Raw genomic sequence first — 12,103 nt, forward strand, 5'->3', positions numbered from 1 at the left:
TCTTTGTAAGGGAAGTATAATTAACACCACAGAAAAAGAAGTAATCAGACAAGAAAACAGAGCACCTGAACTGAAGTAGAATAAACTGACTCAGTAGCACCTGCAAAGTGACATACTGCACCTTTTACAGATTTGCTTGTTTCTATTTCTACTTTGCAATGTTGCATGATTTAACTACACTGAGTTTAAGTGTTTAGAAAGCATCCCTGATGTGGTATGTAAGAGAAAACACAGTTAGATTAATTATTATGAGGTAATAAAACAGAAGAGAGAAGCCATTTACTTGGCAGATAAACAGTAAACACGGCTTTGAGTCATTAGTTGTAGTGGCAGCATCCAAACCCTGAATAAAATCTAAAGACATGGTTCTTGCCTTAAAGACCTTATCAACTTATTTCAAATAAGACTTCAATAAGAAGGAAAATGAAAAAAAAAAAGGCAGAAATTTTTTACTCAGAGAACGTCTAAGAAGTTGAGTTATACTCAATGTACTGGGTCTGTGGCTGGATGAAGTGACTTTTAAAAATAGTGCTAAATATTTTCTTCCTCTCATTAATGAAAGAATAAAAGTCACAAATGTTGGAAGTACACTCAAATTTAGTGATTAATATAAAATCCTTGGTGTTCCCATAGCATTGTTATGGACATCATGTAAGCATTTAAACAAGACAGGTTAGAAATAAGTTAGGAATTTACAGCGGAAGTCTGAATTGCTAGAATTTAAACTTCCAAGCCTCATTAAAATGTATATTGTAAAACAGGAAATTCCTTTATTAAATACAACTTACAATATAGTCCACCCACCAACTCTTGATTTCAGGCAACTAAATCTGAAGTTAGGGGACCAAAGACAAACAACTTACCATGGCGGAAAGGAAGAACAACTAAAGATAGTGTGCAAAACCAAGCAATTTAGGGTGTACTAGCCCAGCTCCGGCCTGCACCTTCTCACATGCTTCCAAAGGGAAATTACACTGAACTAGACACCATTATCCATCCACACGCACAAAAAAGCATTGTCTTATTAATCTTACAGTGTATGGAAAACCAACAGATATTATTAAACTACAGAAGTTACAACAGTGAAGTTCTAATCTGTTGGGTTCATATATCCATAGAGAAACTTTTGAAATGAAACAGAGTGGTACTCATAAATATGTAGAGGACACTACTTTTATACTGGGGTTTTTTTTGTTTGGGGTTGGGGGTTTTTTTGGGGGGTGGGTTTTTTTCTGTCCTAGAACTAATGATTGATGGAGAAAGATATCTATACTAATCAACTAAAGCTCCTGTCTCTTTTGCAATTCAGAAGTAAACAGGTAAGCTTCAACCTCAGTTTCATCCAGGAAGAGTTTCAGCAAGAAAGAAAAAAATCTATACATAGCAATGCATTTTTCAAAAATAATCAGCTATAAATGAACAAGTTACATAAAATGTGAATATAGACTTATAAATGAAAAATATAATTCACAATAAATATCACTGCAAAATGCATGCATCTCTCAGGTAAGTTCATCTAGCTTTTCAGATGAGCAATAATTTACTTCAATAAGTATGAACTCTTTCAGCTATATGCTATACAGACATAACTTACATATAAATATTTGTTCTCTTTCACTGAGCAGAAAGTATATTTTAATCATATGTATATATATACACACACATGCTGAGATACAGAACAGCCAATTTCTTCCATGATTTTTAGCATATTACCACCAAAATAGTGAGTTTGCTATATTGCAATGCACAGAAACAAAGCAGAAAAAAATTCAGTAAGATTTATTCTAATCCCATATACATTATCAGCTTATTTCAATAAAAGAATTTTTAGAATTTTATTTCCTTTTTGTATTTCAAATAGCACAGCACCCTCTGGTGCATCTACTAGAAAGAAAATAACTAAGTATAAACACCAGTCATTGTTATAAAAAAGACAACATTAAAAAAAGAAAAAAGGAATCTTAGAAACAAAAAATGACTCAGAATTGTTAGAAATCAAATTTCAATTTCATTCTTTCTTATTTAAATCTTTTATAACTGAGGAAATAATAACTATTGAAGAATAAAAATAAGGAAGAAAACTGCAGGTGTGCTAATATAGAAGGGTACCAGAAAAAAAGGACAGAAGTTGGAAACCAATCCTGTGTACTTAATAAGAATATTTTTTAATAAAAATGACCTATTAAGTGAAATATTCTTTAAGAAAAAAAGTAAAGGTAGGTAACTTAGTGAAACAAAACGTTACATCAAGAAATATATCTGCTTTTGGTCTTGCAGGAATGAAAATTATTAGGACTACAGCTATCCACACAGTCATAAACCGCTAAGTTTCACACCCAAATAGTCACATCTCCTTTAAAAGTCCAATGAGAAAATAATTAAAAACCAACATGTTTGTACTATATGGAACACTTCAAACTCTGACATGACATGTTAACTATTAAAACACACCTAGTCACTGGGAAAATAATCTCCTCCAAAAGTACATTTTGCTAATCACAAAAGCAGAGATCACCACCTGCTTTAGGCAGCTCTTTTGTAAACCTCTGGAAGTCTCAACACAATGCACGAGAAATGAAAGTGACACCTGTTTAAATCAGCCATCTGTCCCTAACAAACCAGGTTTAGCCAAATCAGTATATATACTGCTCCTCAGATTTCCAAAATACGAGTATACACGTATTTCTGTTAGAAAAGGGAAGTATTGTTATGTTTGACAGCCAACTTTACCAGAAATATATACATAATAAACTTGTGGCTAACAGAAAAACATAATCTCAAACATTAGCCTATTCATTTTAAAAGCCTCATTAATTTTTCAGCCCTCATTCTTAGTAAAAAAATAAGTAGTTTCATTCAGAATACCCAAAGTAGTATGTTTTTAAATTATAATACATTCATTTGACAAAGAGTTTGATTTTGAAATGGAACTCCAACTGCAAGGACACTACAGTACCAATGAAAGCTTATATTTTATTCAGTCTGTACTAGTGATGCATTCACAACATGTCATTTCAACTGAAAATATTGTTTAAAAAGAACTTTAAGAGTCATACATCTTACATTTTTGAAAGCCAATTCATTTTTTAAGTATTCCACATGACAATACCTTCAGCTGGTAAGGTTTTGGAGACTGCAGGTAAAAATACAACTAATATGGAATATTTTAAGAGGGAAGGAAGCCTTTCATAAGAGGACAAAGTAAAGCATGAAAAACAGAAACACTAGCTAGAACACCAAAAGGAACTGCAATGAAAAAAAGATTATGGCATTTTAGATACTTGCTTACATTTCAAATGAAAACAGTAACAGCGTTCCTTCTCAATGTAAAGTTTAGTAAATGAAAAGAAACAGCAACATTTATTTCTGTGGACAGTTTTGCAATTAACAAACTACCATATCAGGTGGGAACAAGAAACAGGGTAGTGCTAACAAAGCCAAACTTAATTATCAAATAAAGCACCCTGACTTTAAACTCTTTAACAGCATTGTACCTTTGATTCCCATTTCATTTACCTACACTACATTACTGAAAGGGTTTCTCCACAGTAGCACAATGTAGGTTAGCTCACTAACAACACAACAGAGCATATTATCCAGATAGGCTCATTAGGATATGCTGAAACACAATTAGATGGTTACACAGTCTAAGTCATGAAAACCAATGAATAAATAAATCACAAGCCACCTCATTTTCAAACACTGGTTAGCATCACAAACACCAACTATTTTGATAGCTGCAGGCATTAAGGAGTCAAAATGCATAATGCAGATCTCATCTATGATCATTACAGTGTTTCAGAGAGAATAAAGAGTCAATACTTTTCTCAGTAAAGTCCATAATATTAAAAGAGGTGATTACTGCTGCATTATTGTTTTCCAAATTGCAGTCACTGCCTAAAGAAAATGTGGCTAAATAGTACTAAAAAGGTCTTTGTTTTTAGGCAAAATCATGTACTTTTAATCTGATTTTTAAGAAATATCTGTATGTCTCCTCACAGAGTTAAAACAGAAAGTTTGTCTCATAGCCTACGCATGCGCTTTGCTTTGCTACCAGGGATCTGGATACACGTTCTGCAAAGACATATTTCAACTCCCAGGAAGGATTCCATCCCGAGCAGTACTTTGTCCCGCTGTAAGAGTGCTACTTAAGAAAGGCATGGTGCAGAACTGACATCTTCTCTTTTCAGAAACAGTAGATGCCAGGAATTATTTCACAGCCAATGAATCGCATGAACTACCCAATAAAACTAATAAGAAATACATTAAGATTGAAATGTGCCACATAACTGCTACGGTACCATAACTCACACTGAAAATTCTTAATGTCTTTAGAACTTATTTGACAGCAGGACCTAGAAAATTAGCACTTAGGGGTTTCATCTTGAGTAAAATTGTAAAAAGATTACAATGTAGAGACCTTTGGTCATTACTCAAAATAATGTATCTTCTAAGTTCCTGTTGGCCCGGGAAATATACATTAAAAAAAAAAATGACAGATCAAATATACCTTAGCTCAAGACATATTAATATCAACAATGCACTAACTACTTAGCACGTTCCGTAGTTGATAGCCAGTTGGAAAAATTGGCCGTCACATTCATTAGTAGTTCCAATGTGAGACAAACAAATATGTTGTCATTGAAATTGTAATGAGAAACCCTGCATTTTACACAGGGTTCTACAGATATAAAAATAGAAAAAATGTATATACAATTAAAATGTAGGTTTTAGATTAAAAACAAGAACATCCTTCTTCCTAACTATTTTACTAAATAATGTGATAAGGAAATAAATAAGTCATCACTTCAAAAAGAAAAAAGCTTGCCACAAGGACACATGATTTGACAAGTCAAAGGGGAGAGTGCAACTGGATACGGATATATCCGTATATAAAAGAGAATTTCATTGCCATAATAGATGCCAAAAATGCACTTTATCCAAAAGAATTAAAAAAGTATATAAAGTATGATTTGATGTCACTGACAACGCAAATCTTTAGATCTTAATAAGCAAACACAAAAAGGATGAAGAAAACAAGCATTCTGGATTAAAAAAAAAAATGCAAAACATCCTCATTAATAACACAATTTCTACTACAGCTCCTTGAGAGGGAAAAAGCTGCCTCTTCTCTCTTTCCCAAATGTACTCTTGAAATAAAGTAGTAATAACAAAATCACAAAGACTTTTTTTAAATACTATTTCTTGTTTTCTCCTTTCTTTGCTGCTCAGCACACAAACTCGCAGTCAATATCTTGAATTTCCTACATTGTGCAGAGTTTAGGGAAACTGAAATGGATTCTCTCCACATGAGCATAACTCACTGTGCATAAAGTAGATCTACACATGCACTATTCCATACTACACTGGCAATATGAAAGCATAATTTAAAAAATAATCCCCTGCAGAAGGAGTGCAAGAAGAAAAAAAACCCTGCTACTCTGTGTGTGTACGGGTAGGGGTATTGAATAAACAAAACACTTCACAATACAAAGAAAATACAGCTTGCACTAAAATAAGCAGCAACATTAATCACGAATAAAAGAAAAAATACATGGCTACATAAAGCACAGAAAAGTGATTGATATGATCGACAGCACAAGAGTACCATTAAAAGATATAGCAAGTTCACAAAAATCTGCAACATTCAGCAGCCGCATCAAATCAGAACAAGGCCCCTATAAGTGAAAAGGGAAAAACACCCTCTGCTCTTGGTGTACAGGATCCGTCTCTGGCTGCATCTTTCCTCTCACCCCCACGGTTTTTTTCGGCTTTAAAGTAAGCAACCTTAGACCGTGGCCGGAGCCTCGTTCCCCAATTTCTACATTCCCCCATCCGTACAAACGAGACACCAAGGAAGATGCATACCCACCGCATCCAAGCAATTGTCCTGGAGGTCCCAGAAGCCTGCCTCCGTCCCCATCATCGCCAAGCCCCTCTTCCTCCTCACTTCGCACCGCGGCCAGCTCCCCTCCCCGCCCAACAGACACCCCCATCCCAACCGCCCCTCTCAAGAACGCGCTCCCCACCCAACCGCAAAGTACACCCGGGGCAGCGCGGCCGGGGAGGGGGGGAGCGAGGGGGAGAAGGACGGGGAAGAGGGACGGGGAGGGGGAGGCGGCGGGGGAAACCCACGTCCCCCTCGCTGCACCGCAACCAACCGCGCAGCCCAAGGGAGCAGCCCCGGCCCGGATGCTGCGGGGAGGGGGGAGGCAGCGGCTGGGGGAGGGAGAGCGGAGGGAGGGCCGGCGTGCGCCCGACAAGCATATTCACCTGAGCTGAGGCGGGCTGCGGTGGTGTTCCCGCTGTCGTTGCTGCTGGAGGTGGCTGTTGTTGTTGTTGTTGTGGGTGACGATGAGGAAGGGGGTGAGGAGCAGCAGCAGCAGGAGGAGGAGCAGGAGAGGAGCGGTTGTTGTTGATGGGTAACAGTCGCCAGGACTACGGTGACTATGGCGCTTGATTCACAAGGCAACGGTTGCTATAACTCACAAAAGGGAGAGCGAGCGAGGGAGGAGGAGGCGGCGGCCCAGCCGGAGAGGCCCGGAAGAGGCGGGACCTGCCCAACGGACAGCGTCGAGGCAGGCGGAGACAGCTTCCTCGGCCACACCGGGCACCGCCTCGGCTCTTATGCCGCGCCAGGGCCGCCGGGGCGGGCGGGCGCACGCAGGTGCGGTGGGCAGGCGGCGGGGCTGCCGGCGGCGGAGGCGGGTGGCGGCGCGGGGCCCGCGGCGAGGGGCGTGGCCGCGCGGGTGCTGCCTGGGCCGGGCCCGCGGCCGCCTGACGCCACTTCCGGCGGGCGGGGAGGGGGGGCCCGGCTGCGGCGCGCTGCCCGCGGCGGGGGTCGCGCAGCGCCCGCCGGCGGGCGGAGGAGCCGCCGCCGCCGGGCGGGACGGGCAGGAAGTCAGGCCCGGCGGCGGCTGCTCGCCCCCTCCCACCGCCGCCTGTCACAGGCGCCCCGCGCCTCCTTCCCTCGGAAAATGGCAGCGAGGAGCCGCTGGCGGTGGGGGAGCTGCCGGGCTGCCGCCATTTTAAGGCGGGAGGGACGGCGGCGGCCGGGCCCGCAGCCCTGTGGCGCCGCGGTGGCCCTACCCGCCCTGGGCTCCTCCGGCGGGGAGGCGCAAGGCTACGCTGTGGCCGAGCCAAGGGCCTGGGGCGCCCGGTGGCTGCCCTGGGTCCACTTGGCCTTGCCGCGCCGACGGGCCTCGACCCCTGCGCAGGCGGTGGGGCCGTGGAGGCCGTGGGTGCGGTGCTGACACGCAGCTGTGAAAACCGAGTGCTCTCCTCCTGACAGCTTGTGTCTCCGCTCTAGGTGTGTACTTGGGGGACAGGTGACGTGGAGGTGGAGGTGGCTCTCTGGCGATGTACAGTCCCCACCCATCTACGGGACACTACAGCGTATCTCTGTAGTTGCAGTGCATCCCCATCTGCAGCTCTTTACTAACCTGCAAAGTATCACTACAGCTCTGTACACAGCTGCTGCTGTCTGTGTAGCTGCTTGCCTGTAATCTATGTAAACCACGTAATTCCCTCATGACTGTTGCCTGTGTACTGGTCTGTATCCTCGCATGTTCTGTTACCAACACATAGTCTAACAATCTTGACATGTTTCTCATACCTGTTGCTACAAGCACCTGACATTTGCCTCACATACCCGACAACCACTCCACTACACCTGTCCCTACAGGAACCGATTGAAATTGCTCTTTTGCATACCACAGAAGTGTTTTCAAAACATTAATAGATTTACTGTGATTTTCAGGGCCCCATGTAACGGTCATAGCAGTAACAACTACTTACAAAAAGTACTGAAAAATCTGTGAGTATATAAAAATAAAACCTTAACTGATGGAGCTTTAAGTCTATAACAGAACAATCTTGAATTGATAAAACTGTGCACTTCTGCAGCTGAAGCTATGTCTTACTGCTTCCTACTGTGGAACCTAATCTTCCTGAGGTGCTAAACTAGTAATGCTCTTCTGGGATCTTCAACCTCAGTGGATGTCTGGGTGTTTTAAGAGCTCGCACTCACTCACTTGCAATAGTAGCCTTGTCAATCAGAAACACTAAGATGAGACACAACCATAAGCAATCTAATTTAATAACAATACATAGCAATGCATTTAAGCAGTCAATTAATTTGAAGGTAAAAGATATTTTGCTAAGCATCTTTCATTCTGTCTATCCAGCAAATACAGATAGTTTTTATTTTGCTGGTAGTACATTGAAAGGTTTGAGGATTTGTGTTTTCATTTAATTTTAAATTTCATGTGAACAATGTAAAGGACAAAAAGGGGTGTTGGACACTGAGTAGTTATACCAGAAAATTGTTGCCGGAGCGATGTGACTCAATTCCATGGTAAAGTTTTAGCAACGTTCATCTCATCCATGTTGCTAAAGAAAGTGTTCATCTTAAGTTTTTTAATTCTTGATACTGTAATGTCTTTTCTGTTGTGTCAGTTGTCACTTGCATGCTTATTTGCTTGGCAAGATGAACAGGGAGAGCTGTGGTAAATCTCGTAAAGTTGAAGGATGAAAGCACTGGGCTGTTGATTTGTGTTCTCAAATCATGGAACTTTATATGTCTGCCTATGTGGAAAGAACAAACCTAATTCAGGCCTTGGCAGAAATTTAAAATCTACACACATAAATATCACTATACTTCTTTCCTTCAGCCAGTATATTTGCAGAATATTTTAGTCTATACCAGCATTTCAGTCTATAAATACATGATCGCTTGCTGTGTCAGAAAGAGGGTAGTAGCTGCTTTTGTTACAGGGAAATTATTTAATCACTTCAATGTTTTGATGCTTCCATCTATGAAATTAATTTGCAGAGTGTCATGGTTTAACCCCAGCCAGCAACTAAGCCCCACGCAGCCGCTCACTCACTCCCCCCCCCCCGGTGGGATGGGGGAGAGAATCGGCAAGGGCAAAAGTGAGAAAACTCACTGGGGGTTGAGATAAAGACAGTTTAATAGGTAAAGCAAAAGCTGCACGTGCAAGCAAAGCAAAACAAGGAATTCATTCACTCCTTCCCATGGGCAGGCAGGTGTTCAGCCATCTCCAGGAAAGCAGGGCTCCATCACGTGTAACAGTTACTTGGGAAGACAAACACCATCACTCCGAACGTCCCCCCCCTTCCTTCTTCTTCCCCCAGCTTTATATGTTGAGCATGACGTCATATGGTATGGAATAGCCCTTTGGGCAGTTGGGGTCAGCTGTCCCAGCCGTGTCCCCTCCCAGCTTCTTGTGCACCCCCAGCCTTCTCACTGGTGGGGTGGGGTGAAGCAGAAAAGGCCTTGACTCTGTGTAAGCACTGCTCAGCAATAACTAAAACATCCCTGTGTTATCAACAGTGTTCCAGCACAAATCCCAAACATAGCCCCATACTAGCTACTATGAAAAAATTAACTCTAACCCAGCCAAAACCAGCACACAGAAGTACCCACTTAGATCGGTCAGGGCCTAGTGGAAATTGAAATTCTGTTTCAAATAATTTCAAATACATTTCTACAAATTTTTATCTCAAAATTTTATCAATTTGATCTTTACCAAAGAACATGTCTCATTTTAATTTTTGAAGAGGTGATATCTTTTTTTGAACTTGTCAACAGTTACTCATTGCAAGATAATAAAAAAAACAGTCAATCACTTCATGGAACTTCTGTAACTAATGACAGTATTAAACAACCTGCCAAATTGAAATATGAAAAAGCTATTGATTAAAAGTGGTTGTATTGTTAAAAGCCTTGTATTTTATATTTAGATGCAGAATATACTGTATATATCAAAATAATTTTACACCTTCTTATGCGGATAAGGAATAATCAGAATATAATCAAAGTTTTTCACCAGTGAACTAAAACAGGGTTGGACAGAAGTTGCTCATGTACTTTGACAAGTATCGCTTTTTGTTGTCAGAATCAAAACTTTAACACCTCTGAAAAAGAATTGGTTTCATATGCAGGAATTTATACTGCAGTTTTTTATGTTGAGAATTATAATGGCAGAAAGGCTATTCCTATGAACTACTTTTTTCCTGACAATAGATTTGTAATGCTTTCAGTTTTTGATCTTAACAGAATTACATTGCCATTCCTCAGGACTTTTCCAGGAAAATACAGAATCTTATAGAGTTTGGATATTTCTTATAAGGTCATAATTGGCCTGTCTAGTAATGTCATACAACATAGCCCATTTTTTCTTAAGTCCACTTAATAGGTTGTTTGTGTTTCCAAATGGTTTTCAGATACAGTTTGCCATTTGTAGCATATCTGAAACATACCATAAGGCATTCCTGTCAGTGATGTTGTGCAGAGCACAATGTCTATATATCTTATGAAACAGTATAAAGACAATACAAAATACTAAAGTAAAGTGTGTAAGAGCAATCAAACTGATTCAGACCATGGGTACATCTAATCCAGTATTCTTACTGGCGCAGTTAGTGTAAGTTAATGCCTAGAGAAGTGCAAGAACAAGCATATATGTGCATTTCACTTGTTAACTTTGCCACCCTATGACCATTTTCAGCTCAGAGATTTTCTGAACCCTGCATGATTTGTCTTTTTTGTAACCTTCAGAGAATCTTTTCCAAGAATTTTCCAGTCTCCCCTTAAACTCATGTATAAGCTTTGCATTCACAGCATCTTTTGTCAAGAAGAGCCAACTGTCTGGCAACTGTTATATGAAGGAACAAGCCCTTTTGCTTTCTCTGAAGTCTAGTCCCACTGGTTTCTGTCTTTTCTGTTCTTGTGAGTGCCCATGATGAAGGGGAGAAAGCAAAGGAGATATGTATAGACATTGATGTTAAGGTATAGTGCAGATCTAGAGGCTAACTTAGTGCAGATCTAGGGGCTACACTGTCTGGCTGCTTGTCATCGTTCTTTTGGATACGGTACTAAGTACGCAGACCACCACACAATTCTGCTTAAGTAAATTAGTTAGTTATTTATTACTTACCTAATTGGTACACATAACAACCTTACACTTATGCTATCTTATAGCTGTAACAAGTCATTCACTGGTCTCTTGAGTATTTTCTACCTATCTCCCTCATGATGTGGACATCCCCTCTTGCTTGGTTATCTGCATACCTGTAGTCCAGCTATGTGTGATACATGTTCTCCAAATGCCTACTAATATGTTGGTTTTTTATAGGATTAGGTGAGGTTGGCTTGGACCATAAGGTTGGTCCCTTGCTGTTTGCATGAACAGTATGTGCTTTTTTATGCTGGCTTTTCTTCTTCAGTTAGCATCCTGGAGTGTCATAGAATCACAGAATCATAGAATAGTTTGCGTTGGAAGGGACCTTTAAAGGTCATCTAGTCCACACCCCCAGCAATGAGCAGGGACATCTTCAACTAGATCAGGTTGCTCAGAGCCCCGTCCAGCCTGACCTTGAATGTTTCCAGGGATGGGGCATCTACCACCTCTCTGGGCAACCTGTTCCAGTGTTTCACCATTCTCATCGTAAAAAATATCTTCCTTATATCTAGTCTGAATCTGCCCTCCTTTAGTTTAAAACCATTACCCCTTGTCCTATTGCTACAGGCCCTACTAAAAAGTCTGTCCCCGTCTTCCTTATAAGCCCCCTTTAAGTGTTGAAAGGTCTCAGTAAGGTCTCCCCGGAGCCTTCTCTTCTCCAGGCTGAACCACCCCAACTCTCAGCCTTTCCTCATAGGAGCGGTATTCCATCCCTCTGATCATATTTGTGGCCCTCCTCTGGACCCACTCCAACAGCTCCATGTCCTTCTTGTGCTGAGGACCCCAGAGCTGGACGCAGTACTCCAGGTGGGGTCTCACCAGAGCGGAGTAGCAGGGCAGAATCACCTGCCTTGACCTGCTGGCCGTGTGTCCTTGCCATTCATTCAGGAACACCAGGATTCCTCTATCAATCTGTACCAGATAGTTGAGGAACCGAGACTCCTTTGTCTCTGCTGACTCAGCTACCAGTGTGGCCTGCATGTTTGACCTTGGGGATGGGAACAGATGGCCACACTGCTTTGCTGGGCAGGAGGCTCTGTAGTGCACCCACCTTGTGGTTGCCTAGGCCCTCTGTTATGTGGGCAGTACTGCCATGCTGCTCTGGAAGTCCTGGGTTC

General features: G+C 41.4%; 1 protein-coding gene across 3 annotated transcripts in view; it reads right to left on the reverse strand.

Annotated features, from left to right (window-relative positions):
* The window catches only part of RFX3 (regulatory factor X3), a 131,516-nt gene extending 124,786 nt beyond the window's left edge, over positions 1–6,730 (reverse strand). For all 3 annotated transcript variants that reach the window (XM_075488375.1, XM_075488374.1, XM_075488376.1), the window contains exon 1: positions 6,274–6,730. The gene's annotated coding sequence lies outside the window, so the exon portion shown is untranslated. The remainder of the gene's footprint in view (positions 1–6,273) is intronic.
* Positions 6,731–12,103: the final 5,373 nt, after the last annotated feature.

Source organism: Mycteria americana, chromosome Z, assembly GCF_035582795.1.
Source record: "Mycteria americana isolate JAX WOST 10 ecotype Jacksonville Zoo and Gardens chromosome Z, USCA_MyAme_1.0, whole genome shotgun sequence".
Classification (NCBI taxonomy): Eukaryota; Metazoa; Chordata; class Aves; order Ciconiiformes; family Ciconiidae; genus Mycteria; species Mycteria americana.